Genomic DNA, 26,705 nt, shown 5'->3' with positions numbered 1-26,705 from the left:
TAGATATATGATAGATAGATAGATCGATAGATAGATATATGATAGATAGATAGATAGATAGATAGATAGATAGATAATAGATAGATAGATAGATAGATAGATAGATAGTACATGGGCAGCTTCTATTTAAAATGGTACAACTGGTTGTGAGTCCAAAACTCTACCCTAGGCCATTTAAATATAACATGATTTAGTTTTAGAATCACATGGCCAGTGTGCGCCCCGCGTGGGCAGATCTTCAAACGTGTGATCAGCCCAGTCAGGGTTTCCATAATGACATCAGCCCCCGCTATCATGTCTTGGACTTCATCAGCTGCAGATCAGAATGTATGATTCAACCACACACTTTGTACGATGCCGATCTCATCGGAGTAAAATAATACTTTCTTTATTCACAGACTGAAGACTAATTAACACTTATTTTGTGTTCCTACACATTTCCTCTGGCCTCTAGGTGTGATTTTTATTTCGGCTAAGCTCCCACTGCTGACTACACACATACACAAGTGGGTAGTGCCAATATAATGGTACATGAAGAAACAGAGACTTCCTCCCTTCCTCCATGGACTAGTACAAAAGTGTTTCCTTTGATGAGTGATATCTGTCAATAGCAGCTCGTTGTTGGTTTTCAGATAGAGATAGGCTTTTTTTTTATATTGCACTGATTTTATGAAAAACACTTAATGAAGACTTCTTGGGATGAGAATACGGCGCACACATTATATGTAATTTATTTCTAACTTTATTGTTTGAAGTTATTTAACAGGTAAGGGAGAGAAGAGCTGCCATGTCGTTCATCATTTCTTTTTCTTTATTGAGGCCGTCATTTTGCTGGGGGCTTCAGATGTAGACATCGTGGTCGCGGTTGTGGATGTGGGCTGTTAAATAAAAATATTCATCAATTGCATATTAGTCACATATACTATTAACCCTACCATTTATGCTCTTTACAACAGTAACAGCACAATAGTCCAGAAGCCATAGAATCAGTATCAGATTTTCTGGACTATTCGTCCATTGGTTATCTGATATGTATAAGCTATTAGTCATACATTTTACAATTATTCCCAAAATAAGAAAAACATGGCTTTCTTACAAAAACACCTCCACTCTTTAGTTGGGTACCGTAGTTTGCCAGAGCTTTGAATTAAGGCAAACATTTTAATAATAATCTTTAATAATAATCTTTATTTTTTATATAGCGCTAACATATTCCGCAGCGCTTTACAGTTTGCACACATTATCATCACTGTCCCCGATGGGGCTCACAATCTAGAATCCCTATCAGTATGTCTTTGGAATGTGGGAGGAAACCGGAGTGCCCGGAGGAAACCCACGCAAACACGGAGAGAACATACAAACTCTTTGCAGATGTTGTCCTGGGTGGGATTAGAACCCAGGACCCCAGCGCTGCAAGGCTGCAGTGCTAACCACTACGCCACCGTGCTGCCCTATTTTTGAACCCTATAACCCATGATCCAGTTTTCACTCTCTGAGTGCAGAACTGACTTCTTGGTCCCCCAATCTCATGTATTATATTTTAAGAAATTACTAATACAATAATAAATTTGTTTTGCTGAAATTCAACCTAAAAGTCATACAATGAAGTGAACTGCGCTGTAATTTTTTTTCCACTTTTTAATACATTTTTCCCATAGACTTGTATTGCCGATGTATCGCGACGGATGGCCATACGTCGCGTCCATTGTGCACTGGATCCGTCGTGTTTTGGCGGACCGTCGGCTGCAAAAACGTTCCATGGAACGTTTTTTCGTACGTCGCGACCGCCATTTTCTACCACGCATGCGCGGCTGGAACTCCACCCCCTCCTCCCCGAACTTTAGAATTGCAGCGGATGCGTCGAAAAACTGCATCCGCTGCCCACGTCATGCACAAATTTCACAACGTGCGTCAGTACGTCGGCCCGACGCTTAGCGACGAACCCATACCGACGCAAGTGTGAAAGTAGCCTTAGGCTACCTTCACACATCAGGTTTTTTGTTTCAGGCACAATCCGGCTAATTTTTAAAAAAACGGATCCGTTGCAAATAGTGTAAAACTGATGCGATGGATCCGTTTTTCTGCTGGATCCGTTTTTGTTTTTCATCTGGGAATACATTGACTTCCTGTTCCAGAGAGAGACATAGAGAGAGAGATTCCAGAATGGAAAATGCACAACTTCTGTAAAACGCTGGATCCGGTCGCCAGATTTGGCCATTTCTACCTGTGTTTCATACGTTTTTGGCCGGATAAGTCACTGTGCGGTTTTCCGCCGGGCAGAAAAAACGTTCCTCTGGAGACATTTTTTTCGGCCACCGGAAAACTAATTTTTGATGGATCCAGCAAAAAACGGATGAAACGTTGGGACATCAGGCGCAATCCTGCGCTAATACAACTCTGAGAAAAAAATGGATCCGGCGGAAAAAAAAAACCGATCCGTTTTTTTTTTTTAATTCGCCCAATTGTGCCTGATGCAAAAAACCTGATGTGTGAAAGTAGCCTTATTCAGTTCACCAGTCATTGGCTGAGCACTCAATGAACTCTCAAGCTGCCACTGGCAAGTTACCCAAGAAGATTCTCCAGCTCAGGTCTTCCTAAATCATTTGAGATTGGGTCTGGGGCCTAAGGCTAAATTTTGAGCCATCTTAGAATTTGGCACTTGGGGCGCACCACACCATACCATTTCCATTCCTGTCCAGAGGTTGAGTCTGATACTGTAACTTATCCCTATAAAGCTGAGCTGCATTACCAGATTCAACCCATGGACAGGCACTGGTGCTTTTTGGTAGATCAATATTTCGAGTCTGCTGTTTTGGAAATATGCCCAGAATGTATTAGGGCACTTACATTCATACACCCACCCATGAACTTGTGGGCATGTGGCCACTCTCACTTGGTAAGTGATGAATGTCTAGCAACTGAAACTATCTCAAGATGTCGATAGACCATCAAAGTTAGGGAGTTTCTAGTTCAAATATTTTAAAAAGGATGTCTCATAAACAACATTTATCACAGAATAGATCATAAAAGTACTATAGCCTGGCTGCTGAGAGCCCCACCTATCCCAAAATAAGGTGTTCATGTGAGAGTGCTACTGAGCATGTGCGAAAACTACCCCATTTCCTGACATCTATAAACAGTTATTGGACAGATAATAGGGAGGTGGCTGCACATGCTCAGTAATGTTTCATTCAACATTCAATCTCATGATTGGTGAAGATCAGACCCCCAGAGGTTACACATGTATCACCTGTGGACCCCAGTTGATAATTCACTCAGCTGATGGCTTAGTAAAATTATACCCAGTCCAGCCGATTCTATGTGCACCAAGGAGATAAATCTATCTCCAGCCTGCTTCACTGTAGGTAAAATATATAAATCTGGAATCCAGGAGATTGTCAAGATCTGATACAATAATAGGAAAACCTCAACAAATCTCAAAATCATCTCCTTTAACCAATGAATATAATGGGTGATAATATGGGTAAATATCCCAAAAACAATAGTAACAGAAAACGAGACTCACCGATGACGATCGCTTGTTGAAGAGCACCTCCCGCACCTAAATGTAGATTGCACACTTACATTGCATTACTGATCTCAGTAGAAGTTGCATCAAATAATACATATAAAATTACTCATCTCCATGTATAAGGCATTATACAGTGTTACATTTTTAGTCATGTAGAATTCTCGCCAATCCCATGATTGATGTGACATTTAGGTTTCTGGAATGCTCATTTACCTCAATATGGAGGGATTTCACATAGGTCTACAACAATCCACTACGAAAAGGGAAGGGACCAATTGTTTAGTGGCATTCAGTTTAGACGTTGTAAAGATCAATTGCTGGAAGCTCGTTATTAATTTGTTATATAAAAGGTCTAAGAGAAAATATTACCAGATGGGTCGAATGTTTGACATCCAACTATAGAGAAACATGGTATGGGGATTTAGGATGGTATGTTGGAGGCAACAGAGAAAGTTAGTTTCAGGGACTTTCCATCCTACAGCTATGAAGAACTGGTCCATGTACAATTTCATTGAATCTTATACTGTTATCATTATACACAACGATAAAATGACTGATAAATTATTTGATTTTAGGGTTGGACTGGCCCATTAGAAAACCAGGTAATCCTTCAATGAGTCCATTCTGTGACACAATTATGAAGTCAAAAATTAAAGCAGAAGACATTTGAAAGCTGCCCACTAGAAAGAAAATGTTTGGAATGTGAAAGTTGTCAATCCACCCGCTGGATGCTGATGTCATAAGTCCACTGGAGGCCACGGTATAGAGTGCAGAACAGTGGTGCCAGTTGGGAAGGTGGGTCTACTTTACTTTGTTTTCTTAAACTGCCCTGGCCCATTAAGATTAACTTTAAAATTAATGGAGAACCCATGTAATAGTGGATGTGTACATGTTCTGTTAGCTATAGGTTGTCCTTCGGGAGCGTTGTCAGCTACTGGACCATATGAACTTCAACTTGAAGTCCACACAGTTAGTCTCTTCAAATCCCTCTCTCTGCAAGTGGCCATTGTGTATCACCCTCCAGGCTCCTCCTGTCAGTTTCTGGATCACTTTACTACCTGGCTTCCACACTTCCTATCCTGTGATATTCCCACTCTCTTCATGAGGAATTTTAACATCTCCATTGATGAGCCGCTCTTCCCATCTGCCTCTCATCTTTTGCCTCTAATATCCTCCTTTGGCCTTTCACGGCTTTCCAACTTTCCTACACATGAAGATGGGAACACTTTGGACCTGGTCTTCTCCCAACTCTTCCTTCTCCATCGGGAACTGTCTCCACACCCAGGACACTCCTACTTACCATAAATACAGAATCTACATGCCATCAATATCCAGCAGCTTATGAACAATGTACAGTTATCCTTAGCTTTTATCTCCTCCCGCACCTGTCTAGACTCAGCGTTGTCAGATTACAACAATACATTGCAGAGCGCTCCAGATGAAGCACCACCTATTACACACAGAATTACCCTCCATTTACAACAGAAGCCCTGGCACATGCTGCAAACACGATTTCTCCAGCGCTGCTCAAGGCGTGCCGAGCATCTGTGTAGGAAATCACTTTCAACAGAAGACTTCATCCACAAGTTCGTGCTCAAAACTCTGTGCTCCATCTGGCTAAATAAGTCTACTTCACCACTATCATCACATCACTAATCAGCAATCCAAAATGACTCTTTGAAACCTTTTACTCACTCCTGAACCCTAAAATACAGGACCCCGTCACCAACCTCAGCGCTGATGATCTGACCACTTATTTCCTACAAAAACAATCAATTGTATCCAACAAGACATTTTTGCACATTCCCATCAGAGCCTGGATCTCTTTTCCAACCGCACCTTTAGTTCACTTTCCATCTTCGAGCCTGTCACAGAAGAAGTGACCAGGCTCCTCGCCCTATAACCTACACCAGTGACCTTATTGCCTCACAACTCCTTCAGTCCCTCTCCCCAGATGTCACTACCCACCTAACTAAAATATTTCACCACTCTTTTCCTTCAGGTATCCCTTTACTTAAAAAGCCATCCCTGGACCAGAACTTTGCTGCTAACTACAGTCCAGTCTCTAATCTTCCTTTTATCTCCAAACTCCTGGAACGCTTGGTCTACTCCAGTCTCATCCACTATCGTTCAGAAAACTCTCTTCTCGACCTTTTACAATCTGTTTCCGCCCTTCACACTCTACTGAAACTGCCCTTACTAAAGTCTCTAATGACCTATTGAAATCAAAATCCAAAGGTCACTACTCCCTGCTGTTTCTCTTGGATCTCTCTGCAACATACGATACAGTGGATCACCAGCTGCTCCCCACCATGCGCCGCTCTGTCGGCCTCAGGGACATCGTCCTCTATTGGTTCTCCTTCTATTTCTCTAACCTCTCCTTCACTGTATCTTTTGCCAGCTCTTCTTTCTCTACTCTTCCCCTTACTATTGAGGTTCCTCAAGGCTCAGTCCTAGGCCCAGTCCTCTTCTCCTTATATACTGCTCCTATTGGTCAAACCATCAGTAGATTTGGTTTCCAGTATCATCTCTATGCTAATGACACCCAATGATACACCTTTTAACCTGACATCACCCCCTCATTAACACAAAATAACAGGGATTGTCTGTTGGCAGTCTCTAGCATCTTGTCCTCCCTCTATCTGAAACTGAATCTCTCCAAAACTGAACTCCTTGTGTCTCCTTCTTCTACTACCCTACCTATACCCGACTTCTCATGTTCCTTGGGTAGTACAACCATAACTCCCAAGGAGCAAGTTCACTGTCTTGGGGTCATATTTGACACAAAACTTTCCTTTATTCCCTATATCCAGTCACTCACTCGCTCTTGTCACCTGCACCTTAAAAACATCTCGAGAATCCAACTTTTTTTCACCTTTGAAACTACAAAACTATCGCTTTTGTGAAACTGTATTAATGCAACTCTCTTCTGATCGGTCTCCCTCTAACCAAACTTTCTCCTCTCCAATCCATCCTGAATGTGGCAGCCAAGGTCACATTTCTGTCCAGCCGCTTCACCGATGCCTACATCTTGTGCCAGTCATTACACTGGCTACCCATTCGCTACAGAATCCAATATAAATTCATCTCTCTCACCCACAAAGCTCTTCACAGTTTTGCACCTCCCTATATCTCCTCTCCCATTTCTGTCTATCACCCCACCCGTACTCTCCATTCTGCAGCTGATCTATGACTAACAATCTTCATAATCCGAACCTCTCAACTCTGTCTCCAAGACTTCTCTCGTGCTGCTCCAGTCTACTGGAATGCACTACTCCAAACAATCTGACTGATATTTCGCCCCCATGTTTTTAAGCCTGCTTTAAAAACCCATCTGTTTAGATAAGTTTATCACCTCAACTCACTAACCTAACTCTCCCCTATTTATAATTGTTAATCATAATCTGCTCTCTCCCTTTCATCTGTCTCCACATCCTCTATGCACCCAATAGAACAGGGTAACTGCACTTAGACAGATCCTGGTTGATGTCCGGATCAAGCAACCTATGAAAACCATTATTATAATAATGATTGCTGGACCACAACACCATGTTCTACCTTTTATGTCCCCTTTTTTGAAGACTGTAAGCTTGCGAACAGGACCTTCACTCCTCCTGTGTTACATTCTATTGGTTTTACTGTGTGTAGATGTCCCACTTAATTGTAAAGTGCTGAGGAATATGTTGGAACTATAGAAATAAAATTATTATAAATCATTATTGTTATTATATGGGCCTTTATGACAGAACGTAAGCCCACACTAGATCTTTTCAGGATATTCCAATCTATAAAACTTAATAATGAAATAACTTACCTTTCTTTCTGTGATGCAAGTTAGAAGGATAAAGAAGCCCTGCAAAAATATGTACAGATTAAACTATAGCAGATGTATAAAATAATATAGTTAAAGCTCAGTTTACATCTGCATTGGATGGTATAGAGTGCTATTCATCTCAACAAAACGACAGACACCAAGTGAGAAAACAATGGTCCTCTAGAAATAAGACATTGGAGTCTGTCTGATGGTAGACATCATGTTCTTGATCCGATACGGTGTTGTGATTTCCTTTATAAATAGAAACCATGATACAGATGTGAATAGTGGCCTAATAGTTACCATACAGAAAAAAATATGCTGCAATACCAGACTAAACACAGCTAGTAGACAACAGGAGAACTGGGGAAAGAATTCATACAATCCATTAAGGTCTCCCTTTCAATGCTAGGGAGATGTATGCTCCTCAACAATGAAACTGTAACACCAAGAATTAAAGGTTGTGGAATGATGGATAGACATAATACTGATATGCTACTGATGAAAAAATGGAAACAAAGTTTTGAAAACTTCTCGATTTATTCAGTCTGGAGTATGAGCCACATGCAGAAATCCCGGCACTTACAGCCGATGCTGCTATCAATGAGGTTATTAGTGATCGTGTAAGGAATGTATCGCTGTTCTGAATGCACTTGGGCAAATCATAAAGATCCACTACTGGCAACTCCATGTGTAATCACTGACCAATGTGCTTGATGGGAGACAAGTCTGGAGATGCTGCAGGCAATGGCATCACATTTAGGTCATGCAGGCTGCTCTCAGCATCACGAACATGATGCTGCCTGGCTTTGTTGTATTGAAATATGGCTCCTGGGACACTTTTAAGAAATGGTCATACCCTGGTTACACAACCAAATCAGTGTGCCTGTATTGAAGATGAATGAAGACTAGAAAGGTCCAACTACCAAACATTATTCCACTCCACACCATAATCCCAGAGTTTAACCTGTGTGATGTTCCGGTGTGAAAGCCTCTTCCTGGCATTTCACAAGTGGTCTCCAAACTTGTCTCCTGCGATCATTGTGTTGAAGACAAAAATGAGACTCATCACTGAAGAGGATAGACCTCCATTCCCATCATTCTCTACACCTTGATAGTCTTTGAGAGCAGTGGCATGAGGTCAATGTAATACCTCTAGCCGGATGTTTGGCTTGTAGCCCAATGTTAGCAAACTCCTTATGCCTTCTGATGGTTTGTGTAAATATGGTATGATGCCTTAAGCTTGGTATCTGGCTATCAAACCTGAGGTTTTGAGTTGTCTTCCATTGAGGACATCGGAGACGTCTTTGGTCGCTGCTTACACAGGAGCTGCCAGCAGTGGATCTTGATGATTTGCCCAATTGCATTCAGCACGCGTCATGAATGTGCTGCATTCTGCTGGGACCTGTGGTACATCTACGATTAGAAGATTGCCGCTAATAGCTGAGCACAGACCTTCTATATATTTACACAGCCATTAATGAGTTTAGAGTTCCTCGTGGTCTATTTGCGGTGTTGCTTATTGGAACCATACTCTACCTGTGTTTGGCTTCCCTCCATGCGAGCAATAAAATCTTCATTTTGTTCCTGGCTTCATTGGAGAAAGTGTTCTGGAGAGTCACTCTTGTCGTCTTGAGATTGTTGCATGTGGTTTATTGTAAATATGAATACCCCCTTCTGGCATTCTACCCTGTTGCTTTTCTGTTTCTTTACTGTGTACCCATTTTCCCTTTGTATTTTATCCGGTGTGTCTGTTGTTTGATTGTGAATTGGTTTACCCCTGTCTGTCCAGCTGGTGTTACCCTTTTACTCCTGTCCATTTCTTCCCTGGGGGGAAGGTGAGAGCTGCGTAGGATTTTGTAGGAGTATTGGAGTGGGCCAGGGCGGTAGTCATGGCTGAGCGCAAACCCTGTATCACACCCTGGCCTCCACTCACAATACTGTAATGTCTTTCCTTCTGCATACCTGTGTTCTGGGTCTCCACGCCATCAGGGTCCACCCTGGGCCACCAGAGGTTCTTTGTAGATGGTACCACACAAAGGGAGACACAGTCCAGTTCAACTTTAACAACAACAGCCTTACTTGGTTCGGTACGCAGCATATTCACATTCTTTCCAGCATCAACAGCAGGTTTCACATAGTGCAACTCCTCTTCTGTCCCTGTCCTTCTCTCTCTGTCGCTAAGCTCGCTTCTGGGATGGACCGTACCTTTCGATCCCTCAGCGTCCTCTCTTGTCAGCCTTACTCCATTTGGGGACTCCCTCAGCCGTTTCGTACCGGTTCTGAAGGCGTTCGCTCACACAATAAGCTGCCACAAGATGAGCGATCTGCCCATACTGCTTAGCATTTTCAAACAACTGCAGTCTAACTAATACTGCACCGAGCTGCATAGGATTTCATAAGAACAAAGAGAAGTATGAGACCTGGGCATCTCCACTAACGGGGGTAACCCTAGGTTTAGGGATAGACTAGGGCCCACACAGATTAAGTATAGACATATTAAGTATAGGACAGTATAGAGTGTTCCCTCCCCGACTTTCCTACGATCACAGCGGGACAGCGCAGCAGAACATTCCTCAGATGAACATTAATAACCTCACTGTTAGTAGCTGAGGCTGTAAGTGCGGGGATTTCTGCACTTGGATCTCATACTCCAGACTGAATGCATCAAGACGTTTTGAAAATTTCGTTTATTTTATCATTTGCAGATCAATAGCATATCTTTTCATCCTGTAATTTCCATTATTCTACAACTATTCCTTCTTAGTGTTGCAATCTCAACTTTGAGGAGTGTATATTTTTTTTGCCTCTTTCACACATCTGTGTCTTTGGTATGTGTGGTGACCAGTTTTCACACGTACCGGAGACACTGACACACGTAGACCCAGTCAAATGAATGGGTCTGTGCACATGCCAGTGTGTTTCCACGGACCTTGTGTCCGTTGGTAAAACACGCTGACATGTCCGTTTTTACCATCAGCACAGGCCACAAAACATCCCGCACATGTGTAAATGGAGAACACACATTGATGTAATCCGTGTGACACGCATCGGCATTGGGGAAGAAGCGCTATTGTAAGTACTGTAAGCGCTGTTCCCCGGCAGCAGGTGCTGAAGACGCTCTCATCATTCTCCCCTGCTCTGCCGGTGATCGGTGCGAGTAGTGGAGAATGAGTTATATTATAATTATTATTATATTTTGGGACTATTACTCCCATGAACCTAAACCTGCTGCTGCTAAGAACAGCGCCTGTGCTATAACTAAATAAATGAATGAAAAACTCGGCGTAGGTTCCCCCTATTTTCTATAACCAGCCAGGCAAAACTCACAGCTGGGGGCTGCAACCCTCACCTGTTAACTTCAGCAAGGTTGGTTATCAAGAATAGAGGTGTCCCCACGCTGTTTTTAAAAAAAAATATTTAAATAATTTAAATAAAAAGGCGTGGGGTTCCCCCTATTTTTGACAACCAGCCTTGCTAAAGCTAACAGCTGGGGGCTAGTATTCTCAGGTTCATAAGGGGCCATGGATATAGGCCTCCCCAGCCTAAAAATAGCAGCCCGCAGCTGCCCAGAAAAGGTGCATCTATTAGATGCACCAATTCTGGTGCTTTGCCCGGCTCTTCCCACTTGCCCTGTAGCGATGGCAAGTGGGGGTCACATTTGCAGGGTTGATGTCACCTTTGTATTGTCAGGTGACATCACACCAACAGCTTAGCAATGGAGAGGCGTCTATAAGACACCTCCATTGCTAATCCTATAGTTATGTGGTAAATTTAGACATGGACAGAATAAAGTCTTTTATTAGAAATAACACAGTTTTCCTTTTTTTATTTAAAAATAACAAACACAGTTATACTCACCATACGGCTATTTCCACCAAAGCCCTCGTTCTCCTGTAATAAAAATAAAATAAGAAAACAAAAATATACCATACCTGTCAGTCATTCTGTCCCACACTGTAATCCATGTCTGGGGGCTAAATAGTTTTCAACCTGGACGGTGCCAAGATGCGACCATCCAGGCCGAGAACCACTAGTGAATGAGCTGCTGCGAGCGCAGCATCATTGACCAGCGGTGACATCATCGAGGTTCCCAGCCGGGCTGAACTGCGGTAACCTCAGGACCGTGGGAAAAAGCCAGTGATGAGGTCACTGCAGTTCAAGCTCAGTGTCTTCACAGCAGATCACCTTGAGAATACTGAATACTTATGACAATGTGATATTTCAGTTTTTCTTTTTTAATAAATTTGCAAAAATTACTACATTTCGGGTTTTTTTTTCAGTCAAGATGGGGTGCAGAGTGTACATTAATGAGAAAAAAAATGAACTTTTTTGAATTCACCAAATGGCTGCAATGAAACCAAGATTGAAAAATTTAAAGGGGTCTGAATACTGTAAGTAAATGGTGAAAATAAATTTGAAAATTTGTAAAAAACATTTTTGCTTTTGTCACCATTTTCCGATATCCATAATGCTTTCATTTTTCAGGCTCTGGGGCTGGGAGAGGGCTTATTTTTTGCGCCCTAAGCTGACTTTTTACAGATATCATTTTGGGGTAGATACGATGCTATGTATAGAAAAAAAATCACGGTCCTCTATGAACAACAACTAACCACTGTCTTTCACAGGAGAATCAGGAGAATCAGAATGACAGGCACGGGGATCATCAACAGACGCCCGACTGGCATGAGAGCCCAGGGGCACCCTGCGATCATGTCATGGGTGCACCGCTAGGACCACAGAATGATGCGCTTCCTTCCGACGCTTCCTTCCGACGCTTGTTAAATGCCGCTGCTGTGGCTGTTAGAGACACAATAACTTATTAAATCAGCCATCATGCGCAGGGAAATATATGAGCTCAGTGTGCAAGGTTGCATTAAAGGCTGGGACGCGACAGATGACATAACTTTACGTCATATGTTGTGAAGGGGTTAAAAATGAAGATTTAAACATTTTTTTAAAATACACATATTTGGCATCACCCTGTCCGGAAAAGTCTGATCTATCAAACTATAAAATTAATTAACCCGATCTGCAAACAATGTAAACAGAAAAAAAGAAAAACTCTAAAATTGCGTTTTGTTTGGTGACCGCAACACCACAAAAAATGCAATAAGAAGTGATCAAAATGTCATATCTATCTCAAAATGGTATCAATAAAAATGTCTTGCCCCACAAAAGATAAGCCCTTGCATAACTCCATCGACCCAAAAAATGAGAACATTATTGGTCTGAGAAAATGTACATAAGTATTTTTTTTTTACAAATATATAACTTTTTTTCACCACTAAATAATAAAAAATAATAAAAAAACTGGACAAGTTTTGTGAGCGCCGTAATCGTACTGACGAGGAGAATCATACTGCCAGGTTATTTTTATCTCAAAATGTACGGCGTAAAAACAATTCCCAGAATATAAAATCCGAATTGCAGTTTTTTTTCTCAATATCACTACACTTGGAATTTTTTCCCGTTTACCAGTAGAGTATGTGGTAAAATGAATGGTATCATTGAAAAGTACAACTCGTCCCACAAAAAACAAGCCCTAATACCGTACTTCTATAAGAATGGAAAAATAAAAAAAAGTTATGGTCCTTAGAAGAAGTATGTGAGGTTAAAAAACGAAAATGCAAAAACAGTAATTGGCCACGTTGGGAAGGGGTTGCATTTGTATTTTTATATATCAGTCTGTACCAGCCCCAGTTACAGGGGAAATCAGAAGAAAATTAAAACATTTAAATACTGAAATGCCCCTCATCCCTCCCCACCCCCCACCCCCCGCCCGCTCTACTCCCAAAGGTCTTTTATGACCTTATTGGGGGCACAATGTATAAAATAAATGAAAAATATAATAAATAGGTAATAAATAAAAATGAAACTGTCAAACTAAATCCCAGCTACTATCCCCACCAGCAAAGAAATAGTGTTTATTATTTAAAAATAATTATTACAGAATTGAAAATTTTTTTTTAAATATAATTTAGTGTTTTTTTGTGGTCATTAAAAAAAAGGAAAATAAGGACACTTATGTACTTTATTTTCCCCCTGATGTCGCCCAATATCAGAAAAAAAGGGAATATAACAATGACATAAAAAATTAGCTCAGGTATCATGAAAAAAACCCCAAAACAATACAAACAAAAACTACTTGAAAATAAGAATGAGAAAAAAATGTGGAACTCTTTAAACGACACATATGAAATATCCTGAAAATTTGACTGGTCAGGAACTGGTTAAAGGAACCTTCTCACAAAATGTGTAGCTGAGCTCTAACTCTGTCAATTCCATGAACAGTGACATGGTGGAGACACATGATCATTGCCGCTCCATTCACATAAAGCTACATTCACACTTCCGTGTGTAGTGTCGGTGTGCCGCCTGTCCGATTTCTTTTTCAGACAGCTTGCTGATCCATTGAGTATCTTTTGAGTCTCCTAGATCTCGCAGTTGGATCTGTGATTTTCATGGATGTGTAAAAATACCCATGAAACTCTTTTTTTGTCTGATGAGAAATTAGGCAGCACTTTGTAGGCATTTTATACTATGTAAATATACTATTTAGTGTTATATATCTATATAAACTAGACCTTAGTTTTGTTACCTGGAAAGCATTCATTGTAGCAAATCCATATGTGAATATCTGTTTGGTCAAGTCATCAAGATCAGTCAATAGTGCAAATCCAAAGGACCAAGTTAATCCAAAAACTGGGGTTAAAACCACTATGGCCTTCAAGATGCTCTTTGCTGTATCTCGGTCTTCTGGATGGTTCTTATCAGAAACGGAAGGGCGAGATAACTTGGAGATGACAACCAGAAGAGTAAGAAAGTTGAATACGATGATAGATCCGGCTGGTATGGCGAATGCATAAATGGCACCGCTCCCTGGATTCAACCAACATAGTTGCTCATGCCTATATCTACCTTTAGGGTAGAAATATAAAAATGTGCCAGCAGCTATGATGGCTGGGATCAGATATCCAAAGATAAATGACAGGGTAACATAAACCCTCTTTCTTAAATGGTGGAAGACAAAAAGTAATTGATGCAAGAGCATCACACTCTGGGCAAAGGTCCAGAAGAATAGGGCAAGGTAGAAGAAATGGTTTAAAAATGTTATCGAGAAGCAAATGAGCTTCTTGGTGATGACAGAAGGAAATGCTGACGACAAGAAGCAGATGTCTGCACATAGTAGAGACATTGCAATGTTGACCAAGGAGATGTGTCGAAAGTACGAGATATTTGTCCTCACTACGGCTTTCCATACATACCACTCAATCAGGACACAGATACAGAGTGAAAATATGGAAACGCCAAGTCCAACATAGGTTATCTCCTCGATTAGAGCCAAAGGTTCTGCCTTTATAGACATAAGAACAGCGAATGAGGTCAAGTGGCTGCAACTACAGTAGGTAACATTGTCTTCTTCCATTGACGTGCAGCCAACATCTGACCACGCCCCACCAGAACCTTGTAGAGAGAAATCCCAGAAAACACAATGTTGAGAATATCTATTATCCGACGTGTTTGTCTTGAAAGACATTAGGATATCACAAGAAGCTGAGGTAGAATCCGATAGTCGTATAGAAGTAGATTGTACAAAGCTATTCAATTGTGAGTCATTAAACTTTTCAGTGGTACTTGGTAAGAGGCTTCCAATGGTGTTGAAGGCTACACTGGTGATCTTGACATTGCCTTTTTGCAGAAGTGAGGATATAGCTTGCTCATCAATTGACATGCTCACACCAAGTTTTCCAAAGGTCTTCTTATAGTCTTGCCCAACTTGGCCCATTTCATATACTTTGCCTTTTAACTGGATATATTCCAGATCAATTTCAAAGGAGCCATTGTCTGCACGAAGAAGCTGGCTAAACAGCTCAACAGATTGAAGCACTCTGGAAGCCGGACTTTTGGAGTCTCTCCACAGAGATGTATAGCTGGGGTTTGTGAGGTTGCTGGCCAAAGTAAGAAAACCCTAGAAGCAAAAGAATGGGATAAATCAGGTTTTAACACTGAGGCACATGTAGATATCACTTTATCTTATACAGTGATTCCCTTTATAGACAACCACCTAAAATTATCTTGTAATGTAGTTCTCCTAGAAAGGTTGTCTTCTCGAAGAAGATGGTAGGCATGATATATAGGAGAATTAAAAATATGACAAGACTGTTGAGCCCAGTGATTGATTGTAGAGGTCATGTGCTATCAATGGGACATCACTGCCGTAGTCCTGTCAAAAAAGACTGTCAGAGAACAGTGGAGAGGCAGTGTTGGAGCTGTAAGGGTTTCAGTAGTTATTTTTTTTAGGTATTTAAAGCAGCCTTTGGAATATTTTACTGTGAAATCAAATATGCAAATTGTCTCTTCAGAGAGGAAGAGAACTTGAAGTCTAGTGCCACCTATTGGAAGTAGCAATCCTACAAGTCATTATTGACCCTTTAATGAGCCTTGCAATATGATTTAGAATAAAAGCCAAATCAGAATCTCAATTTCCAACACAATGTTTTGAGGTATTTCTCTTCATCAGTATTCAGTACAAAGTATGAGATCTGATTTGGATGGGTGAGAGACAAATCAGATCTCATATTTTGTACTGACGAGGGGCCTTTATCCTAAGTCATATTGCAAGGCTCGTTAAAGGGTTGATAATGACTTTTAGGAGTGCTACTTCCATTAGGGGCGAGCCAAATCTGGGTGTGAAGGTTCTCCCAATGGTCCCTGACCCTTGCAGGGTCTTAAAATTAAGAGGGTTGGGGAATAGATTAGATTGAGTAATTGTTTTTTACAGCAATTGGGGTGGGAGAGCATGATCTTGGGTGTTTAATGGACAAAAGAAAAATAGTTTCTGAACTTACAGTAACCACACCAGAATCAAATGTGTTGTTGAGAGCTGATGCTATTCTAGAGATGGTGCTCAGTATGTTGACCACTGCGGACACCTCTGCTGTATTGTTAATGAATGCTCCACTGCTGTTGGACATCTGTTGGATTATTTCTGGTACTTTTACATCCGAGCTTCCTAGCCCTTCCTCCAGTGCCTGAAAAAAAAAACATTAAGCATTAAGTATCACCAACTGTCATGGCAGCATCAGATTCTGTGTAATCCAGAGATTCTTACATTCTTCCTTTTAACTCCTTTGATAGCTATGATCAGCGCGGGGTGACTCGGGCATCGACTCTAAGAGTTGCAGCTCCTAGGCATGTTAGCAAGAGTTAAATCTTTGCTAGACTGGGATTGTTAGTCTCCTTTACTAACTCCTTTAGTCTCACATGCTGTGGGTGAACCAGTCATGTCTGCTCTCGTTCTATAAATGCTGGCTTTGCTATACAGGTACTGCCAGCTATAGTTAGTCTAACCTTGTCTGGAGAGGTGGACACATCCAGATTTACTGGTGGTTATTCCAAAGTTGTTGCCGGTGGAGTTTGGTGAAACCTTTCCTTTTTCCTTGGTGTCTTTATCTTACTTCGTTGCATCACAGGCTTTACACTTTTGTTCCTTAGTGTTTTTCCCTGTGAGGCTCCTGTGTAATTGTGCTTCTGTTTTGTCCTGTCTGTCTTGTTTGTGTTCTCCCCATACATTTAACAGATTAGTGCTACTCAGGAGTATAATGAGAAATAAGACCCAGGCATCCCCACTATCAGGGGTAATCCTGGAGATATGGATAGCTAGGGAACCCCTAGCTTGAGGAACAATATAGGAGCCCATTTACTATTACACAGTCACACCGTGACATCTATACATTCTAATAAATGTATCCCCATATGGATCATTGAAGCCTTTTGGGTACATACAATATGGGTACATACAGTGCTTATTAAAATCAATGTGATGCTTTTATAATATATGGAAAGTTTGAGTCCTTTAAATAATGGTTAGTGCCCTTATACACGTTAGATGATAGTCAGCTGAACCCACCGTGCAGGATTAACTGACCATCTCATGTGTATGGGGGCCTTCCAACAGAAGATATGGGGGGTGAGAAGGATCGGGGAGCTGCAAGTTTAATGCCCAATCCTTTTGTTTCCAGAAGTGTCTGGTAAAGGTTTTCTTCTCTCCCCTCACTGAAGACACAAAAGTTGAGCGCTTATGTTTATGGAAGAGTCAGGAAAGATCTGTAGCTGACAGCTGTTTGGTTTATGGGCAGCCTTTCACTTTGGAGATTCTCGTAGCTGACCTTCTCATTGACCCCGTCTATTAACTCAGAAATTCCTCAGAGGCTATTTGAAAATACATTTTCCAAACCAGTTTTGAAAGCTTGCAATTTGTTACCATCTTTTCAGTTAGCCATTAAAAGGTATCCACCACTGAGGACTCTCAATTCTAAATATTTTTCTATCTACTGGCTAACACGGTACAAAGATATATATCTTTCCTGTTTTCCAAACCAAATTTCTAAAATTTTTTACAAAAGTTAGTAATGATGATGTTGGTACCTGAGCATTATTTAAAGCCATCTGCAAGATCTGGTTTATACAATTGTCCTCTACCATCAGCCACACTCCATCTGCTGTACAATCCCGGGTCAGATATCCAAATTTCCCAGAAGGGCAGGTTGCAGTAGCGGACATGCCGGCTTTTGTAACATTCCAGGTCACTCCATAACTCATGTTAATACTGCAAAATTTATCTTGTACTAAAGAATAAAAAAAAAGTTTACATTTCAAAACTTTACAGTAAATTCTTAATGACAATGAATAATTAGAATTCCACATAGCGTTTCATAAAACCCCTGAATTAAGTCAGACCCCACATTATATTTTAACTCTAAAATCCCAAATAATTAATTAAAGCTGAAGTCTTCAGACCTCAAAATCAATTCAGAACCTACAGCTTCAATGTAAACCTAGTGCATTACCATGGTAACAGACTACAAACAATTCCGCTGTAGTCTGATCCCACAGTCTTTCATCTGTTTCTTACGTTTTAGTAATCTAACCCATAAACTTAACTTCTGAATAGATGAAAGGGACAATAATTACAGAAAAAGAATCAATCCAAGTTGTTGCCTGTTACGACAGCGATTTATGGGGCTGAGAAGATCTGTAGACACATTTGTTTTAAAAGAAAAGGATAGTTCATCTGTCCTAGATGTTCTTCAGGACTGTCATGCCTTTCTTTGAAGAAAGGACTTTGTCATAGGAAATACAAGCCGCGATATGAGGGATATGTATGTTGTGAAGACTAGGGTTGCCAACCGTCTAGAAATTTACAGACAATCCGTAAAAATAGGTCAATTTTTGCTCATAATATCAGAATTACTAGCTAATGAAGTGGATCACTTCTAATCTTAATGATTTATTATAATTTTCCAATGTGTATGTAAAAAATGTTTTCTGTCCGTGATTTTTTGATAAGCTGTCCAGAAAAAAATAAAAAGTCAATTTGGCAACCCTGGTGGAGACAATCTTGGGCATAAGTATCCAGACCCGTGGTTCCATTATTTTTTTTTTTTTGGTCTTTGTGTGCATGGTCATTGATTCCAAATACAGTATTTTGTTATGGAGACACTTTTGCTGGTACTAGGTAAAGTCCCCAGTTTTAATTTTTGGCCACTGAAAGGTCTTAGTTACCACATAATAAAGGTTCCTTTATATCAGAGTACCCAGCCTATGGCTCCAGAATCATATGTGGCTCATGGGCCCTTCATGTGTGGCTTGCGGCTGTCTGCTCACTGATTGCCACTTTTAAATGGGCAGTGAAAAGATATTATGACTTTATTAGCGGCACTCAGATCATTTCTACTTTTTAAGTTGGGACATGAAGGGATTATTACTCATAAGGGAGCATTCAGGGCATGATTCATTTCAAAGAAGGCACTTTTGGCATTATTGCTTTTTGAGAGGTACTCATGGAATTTCTACCTTATAATGGGTCTCTTGGGCGATTAATACTTTATATGGGGACACTCAGTATTACTATTTTATAAAAGGGCACAAGTACTTTATAGGGGGCTTAGGCCATTATTACTTTCTAAGACGTCACTCGGGGAATTATTACTTTATACGGGGACAATAGGCATTACTATTTCATAAACGGGCACAAGTACTTTATAGGGGGGCTTAGGCCATTGTTACTTTCTAAGACGTCACTCGGGGCTTTATTACTTTATACAAGGGCATTTGAAATATTATTACGTTATAAGGGGATATTCAAGAGGTTATAACTTTCAAAGAGGCACAAAGGGGATTTCAACAGTTTCTCTACATACAGTATACTGTAGCTCCCAATGATCTTTCAAAGCTGTATATGACTTTCAAGAAAAGAAACGTTATTGTCCTATCTTGTGAGGACCACCTCTCACTACAGCGCCCATTCTACCTTTCCCATGATCCAGGGTACATACCTTGGATTATAGTCACCGGGATCGTGGACTCTTTTTTCTGTCCAGCTTTATTTGTAAATGTACAGGTGTAGTTAGTGTCTTTAGTTGGCCGTGGGGGAAACAACGAGTAACATATCAAGTCCGTTGTTCTACCTGTCGAGATAAAATCCAAAAGTACATATCTGATGCCCAGGAATTGATGACTGATTAGTGGGATTTCAAAACATCCATAGATTCAATGCCTTTACATCATACAATATCTCAATTTTTGAGGTTCTTGTCATCTTTGTAGATGACAGTGACATCACCAAATCTCCATGACTTATGCCTTTAGGGTCTCCTTAAAAAGCTGTATGTAGAAGCCATTGGCCACCAACTAATATTCTCGCCTACGCCTTGCACATGAATGCTTGACTTTGATATGCTGTGATCAGGAGTGGATTTCTAGGATATTCCATTGATACATGGGTAGTAATATGGCTTAGTGATTAGTACTGTCACATTGCAGTCTGTGGGTCCTGGGTTCAAATGCTAACAGGGTCAACATCTTCAAAGAGTTTGCATTGGTTTCCTCTGGGTTCTCTGGTTTCCTCCCACAATTCAAAAACATACTGATAGGGAATTTAGACTGAGAGCCCCAATGGGGCATTGATGATCATTTTATATAGCGCTGTGGATATTATTGATGCTATATAAGCAAGTCAAATAAATGCCTACATCAAGCTATTGACAATTATTTGGTGTATACGCCATAACAAAATCCAGCAGAAACTCAGTATTGCCTGTTCCTCTAAAAAAATTTTGGGGAATGACAAATGGTCTCTGAAAGAGCTACTGTTTGGATGAGGGAGAAAATGCTCTATTTCATTATTGGAAAAGGAGATCACTTCAGATAACCAGATGGAAGATGAAGAACAAAACCTTGTGCATCACCGACAGAGACATGTTCTTCCTACATCCACTACTTTACTTGTAGAATGGATTTTTTGCCGGCTGAGACTCACTAACCTACAATTAATGGACTGGTAATGTTGTATACTCACCTGGTTGTACATCCAGTGTTATATTATCATAAGTCCAGGATACGTTGTACTCTTCACCATCGAATGCTACACAACATTCCAGCACCAACCTCGAAGTGTCTTGTGAGGTCAAAGTCTTCTGGATTGGGTTGCCAATGATTTCACTTGGGAGTAAGATTACATTGACCAATGCTTTTGCTTCATATACCAGAGTACCGTTGAAAAACTGGCAAATATAAATCCCTGGAACAAGCCAGAATCTTATGACTCATATGTTACAATTTTAAAGAACACAAAACCAATTTATGCAGGGACAGAATTCAGAAGTTCAAATCTTCTGACCATAGAGATTAGATTGTGCTCATGCATGATGGACTGGTGGAAGATCTTCCATTGAAAAAAGTAACTCCTTGAAGATTAGCTACATGAAAAAATGAAGGATGAGTGTCTCCAGATGGGTATCTTTTCCTATTGAAGAAGGCTTTGGTTTACCAATTATCCATAATCATTTTACAAGGTTCATTACAGGGAAATTTTTGGAGACTCATGCTGTCTGAACCACGGTAAAGAGAGATTTTTGGTACTCACTGTAAATTCTTTTTTTTGGAGCCCTTATTGGGGGACACAGGTAACGAAGGGTATATGCTGCTGTCCCTAGGAGGCTGACACTATGCAAAAAAAGCAAAATAGCTCCTCCTCCGCAATATATACCCACCGACTGGCACAAAGAAGCGGTTCTTGAGGGATAGAAACAAGGGGCTATGACCAAATCCAGCTTGAGAAGAGACTTGGAAAAGACAGAGAGAAGGTGAAATGATCTTGACGTTAATGTCTACCTTAGGCAGGGATGAAAGAACAGGTCTGAACAAAAAAAGAGAAAACAGGAAGCGGCAAGAAAGAGCTGCCTGCTCAGAGACTCTCATGATGGATGTGAATTATCAAAAAAAAGGCCGCCTTTCAAGAAAGGAGGGAGAACATAATGTTCTGAATGGGTTTGAAAGATGGTTGCTAAGGAACGTCTAGTATGACATTATGATCACACTCCTCTACCGGGGGATGATATGGGGGCTCCAGGTGAGCAACGCCCTGAAGAAAGTTCTTGACCAGGGGACCAGAGACGAGATTACACTGGAAAGGAACTGAAAGCGTGGAGACCCGACCCTTAAGAGTATTGAGGGCGAGACTGCAATCAAGGCCGGACTATAGAAGAGAGTGAAGACCTTCTAATACATGGTGGCTCAATGGTTAGCACTGCAGCCTTGCAGCGCTGGGGTCAAATCCCACCAAGGACAACATCTGCAAGGAGTTCGTATGCTCTCTTCGTGTTTGCGTGGGTTTACTCCGGGTTCTCTGGTTTCCTCCCACCTTCACATGTAAAGCTCCATGGAATAAATGGCGCTATAAAAATGTATAAGAATAATAAATAATAATTCCAAAGACATACTGATAGGGATTCTAGATTGTGAGCAACAATGGGGACAATTTCAATAATGTGTGTAAAGCGCAGTGACATTAATGGCGCTATATGAGGACAATTTTATATTACAGGATGATTTATGTAAACTAGAAGCTTGGGCTGATAAATGGCAAATGAGCTTTAATGGGGATAAATGTAAGGTCATGCACTTGGGTAGAAGTAATAAGATGTATAATTATGTGCTTAATTCTAAATATCTGGGCAAAACCGTCAATGAAAAAGACCTGGGTGTATGGGTGGATGACAAACTCATATTCAGTGGCCAGTGTCAGGCAGCTGCTACTAAGGCAAATAAAATAATGGGATGCATTAAGAGGCATAGATGCTCATGAGGAGAACATAATTTTACCTCTATACAAGTCACTTGTTCGACCACACTTAGAATACTGTGCACAGTTCTGGTCTCCGGTGTATAAGAAAGACATAGCTGAACTGGAGCGGGTGCAGAGAAGAGCGACCAAGGTTATTAGAGGACTGGGGGGTCTGCAATACCAAGATAGGTTATTACACTTGGGGCTATTTAGTTTGGAAAAACGAAGATTAAGGGGTGATCTTATTTTAATGTATAAATATATGAGGGGACAGTACAAAGACCTTTCTGATGATCTTTTTAATCATAGACCTGAAACCGGGACAAGGGGGCATCCTCTGCGTTTGGAGGAAAAAAGGTTTAAGCATAATAACAGATGCAGGTTCTTTACTGTAAGAGCAGTGAGACTATGGAACGCTCTGCCGTATGATGTTGTAATGAGTGATTCATTACTTAAATTTAAGAGGGGACTGGATGCCTTTCTGGAAAAGTATAATGTTACAGGGTATATACACTAGATTCCTTGATAAGTCGTTGATCCAGGGAACTAGTCTGTATGTGGAGTCGGGAAGGAATTTTTTTCCCCAATGTGGAGCTTACTCTTTGCCACATGGGTTTTTTTTGCCTTCCTCTGGATCAACATGTTAGGGCATGTTAGGTTAGGCTATGGGTTGAACTAGATGGACTTATAGTCTTCCTTCAACCTTAATAACTATGTAACTATTTAACTATATAAATGAGTAAACTAAATAAATAAAATGAATAATATCTATGGAAAAAAATACGAGGACGCGGGCGTTTTTGATATATCTTGATCTGTATAGCCTGGGGAGAAAGAACCCGATTGTGACGTTGCAACAGCCCACTCAGGGGGGAGGGGGTGTGCTCTCATCCTGGAAAGCATGGGGCTCCCGTGATGCAGAGATGATAGAGAAAAGGCTGCAAGTCTGGCAGAAAAAAATGAAGACTGGCCTGAAGGCACCTATTTATACAGAGGGCACAGGCGAAGAGTATTAAAGGGAACCTGTCACCCCGTTTTTTGAGATTGAGCTATAAATACTGTTAAATAGGGCCTGCGCTGTGTGTTCCTATAGTGTATGTAGTGTACCCCGATTCCCCATGTATGCTGAGAAATAACTTACCAAAGTCGCCGTTTTCGCCTGTCAATCAGGCTGGTCAGGTCGGGAGGGCGTGGTGACATCGCTGGTTCTTCCTCAGCTTTACGTTGGTGGCGTAGTGGCGTAGTGGTGAAGACACAGCGCGCGATCTGCGCTGTCATCCCTTTCGTCGGTGGGGGCGGCCATCTTCCTGGGGCCGCGCGTGCGCAGATCGAGTGCTCTGCTGCACGGGGCTTCAGGAAAATGGCCGCGGGATGCCGCGCGTGCGCATTAGAGATCGCGGCGGCCATTTTCCCAAAGCCGAGTTTGCATCTCGGCTTTGGGAAAATGGCCGCCGCGATCTCTAATGCGCACGCGCGGCATCCCGCGGCCATTTTCCTGAAGCCCCGTGCAGCAGAGCACTCGATCTGCGCACGCGCGGCCCCAGGAAGATGGCCGCCCCCACCGACGAAAGGGATGACAGCGCAGATCGCGCGCTGCTTGTTCACCACTACGCCACTACGCCACCAACGTAAAGCTGAGGAAGAACCAGCGATGTCACCACGCCCTCCCGACCTGACCAGCCTGATTGACAGGCGAAAACGGCGACTTTGGTAAGTTATTTCTCAGCATACATGGGGAATCGGGGTACACTACATACACTATAGGAACACACAGCGCAGGCCCTATTTAACAGTATGTATAGCTCAATCTCAAAAAACGGGGTGACAGGTTCCCTTTAAAATAGAAGCAGTGCAGGCAGGGGCTGCCTTTAAATGAAGGTACTGCTGTAAATGGTTAATCCCCTGAGAAGAAAGAGAGAGGTAGGAACAGTTATGACAGGACCTACCCAAAATCAGCAACAGTATAGTTATAGATGCGTCCTCTGGATCCGTCACTGTGATGAGAAGCAGAACTGTGTACAGGCTGTCTGATGAGAGCTGGAGCTGGGAAAAGAACCAGGGCCTGGAGCTTCCATCACACCTGGAGGTATGATGAGAGCTGGTGCTGGTAAGTCGGCAGTTGCACGGGCTGGGTAGTGTATGTGCGAGGCTACTGATTGGTCGTCCCGCTGAGGGAGTGGACTGGGCTAAAGGAAGAGGCCCTGTGGTAGACTTGAAAAGCGTGCGATAATAACTTGCGCAAACAGTGACGCACATGGCAGGGGCGTGACCCAGTGCAGAAGGAGAAAAGGGAGAGAGATCTCTCTAATTGGATTAAGAACAGTGCGCTCATTGGAAGGCATATGTTGATTGGCCAGCAAGCCAGGAAGGGGGCGCGACATAAAAAAAAGCAAGATGGTGGCTGTGCCAAAAAAAGGACCGAGCCAGGGACTAAATTAGATAAAGAGGGCCAGAGGACATCGCAGCGCATTGGCGCCTGCCGCAACAGGATCTACACAGAGATACCATGGTGGAGCATTGTAAAGGGGGCCCACGGGAGGACACAGAAAGCTCGTGAAGGAGACCACGTGGTGGACAGGGACATACTTCAAAAATGGGTCCCGAATCCTTCTTCACTCTTGAGGATGATGTCAGATGCCCCCAGGTAGATGAGGGTCACTGGGATATGGCATCCTCCTTCCGTTTTGGGTCCCGACGGTGCAGAAGATGGTAACAACCCTTTACAAGAAGGTGGAAGGCCACCACCGGTGACCACCATCTCCTCCCAGCCCACCCCAAGGAGAGGGGTGGGGTGAGGAAAAGGCTAGGTCCGGCCACCGGGAATCGCCATGAAGCACTGTGAGGTGACAAGGGATCAGGTCCTGCCTTGTGGGTCCGAGAGTGGGCGATGTGGGTAACACCACACTGCTCTCACGGTCACACAATTGTGCGGAAAACAGGGTGAGCATTATACCCTGTTATCCTGTAGAAGAATAAATAACCTGGAAGATAAAGGAAAAAGATTAATAAAAACACAACAGGTGACTTGAAAAGGAAAAGATGGATCTGAGATCAGAACCAGGTCTGTCTCCTACTGACACTAAGCTAAAACTGACCAGCTTTGTGCCAGTCGGTGGGTGTATACTGCAGAGGAGGAGCTATTTTCGTTTTTTTTTGCCTAGTGTCAGCCTCCTTGCGAGAGCAGCATATGAGTCGCCCGCAGGGTAGTGGGGTAGTTCGTACTGGTTCCAGTCGCAAGGGGGATGTCACGGTGGCTACGACCTAGTCCCTGGCCCTGGGCCTCAACGTTAAAGGGGAAAATGTTCAAAGTTTATCGTGACGCCACCTGTGGAGTTTGGTCAGTAGTAGGACTGACGCTGCATTAAAGGGGTTCCCTGGGGGATGTTGCGTGCGGCAGCACAGATGTTACTCTTCCCACAGGTGAAGTGGGGCCCCAGAGGTCCTATGGTTTATGGCTGAGATGGTATGTGTCAGTGAATAAATGGAGGAGACAAGTTGTATGTCTTTACCTGGTTTACTGCAGATGGTAGGCCACAGTTCAGGGCACCGGCAACAGGTACATTAGGAGTCCAGGCAGTCCAGAGACAAGTGGAATCCCCTTGGCAGGCCAGGTTGGGGGCCTTCCACTCTGCGTTTGCTATATCTGAGGTCCCTGCTGCCACTAAGTGCTCCAAACAAGGTCCTAATTATTTCCCCTGTCCTGGGACAGGTACCTGTATGGTAGGCAGCTTGAGCCATACCTACTGGGGGGTCTCGGCACAGTGACTCCAGGGTGCTGCTGTTTCACAGATGCAAATGGGCAATGTCCGTGTAATCCTATGCCATCCGGTTCTGTTCTGTCTTAGTACTCCACAAAAGCCTTGGGCTCCCGGTACCCGGTCTTTGCGCACTGACTCCTCGGAGGCCTGCTCCCAGCCTCCTTGAGTCCTGTATCTCCTCTCTGCTCCCTTCCTGTCTGTCCTCGCTCACAGACTCTCTGTACCAACTGAACTGACTCCGCCTCCAATCCAGGATCTTTATCCAGGGAAGCTGCCCTAAAACAGGGTTTTGAGCTCCCCCTCCTGGCCTGGATTTGGAAGGTGTTGTGTGTGTGATTGGAGCGCCCTCAGACACAGGGCCACGAGTTCTCGGTACCGGGCCTCTCTGGTTCGGTTCTGAGGCTGTCACGGTGGCTAGACCCGGTCCGCGACCCTGCTAAGGGGAGTCCAATAAAGGTGGTACAGTCTGTC

The 26,705-nt window shown here is 42.4% G+C and overlaps 1 pseudogene; it reads right to left on the bottom strand.

Annotated features, from left to right (window-relative positions):
* Positions 1-738: 738 nt before the first annotated feature.
* Positions 739-26,705, bottom strand: part of LOC138637930 (uncharacterized) — a 108,485-nt pseudogene continuing 82,518 nt past the window's right edge.

This window comes from Ranitomeya imitator, chromosome 5 (assembly GCF_032444005.1).
Source record: "Ranitomeya imitator isolate aRanImi1 chromosome 5, aRanImi1.pri, whole genome shotgun sequence".
NCBI classification, from domain to species: Eukaryota; Metazoa; Chordata; class Amphibia; order Anura; family Dendrobatidae; genus Ranitomeya; species Ranitomeya imitator.
Note: the sequence above shows the minus strand (reverse complement) of the source record. Positions and strands in the feature narration are given on the sequence as shown.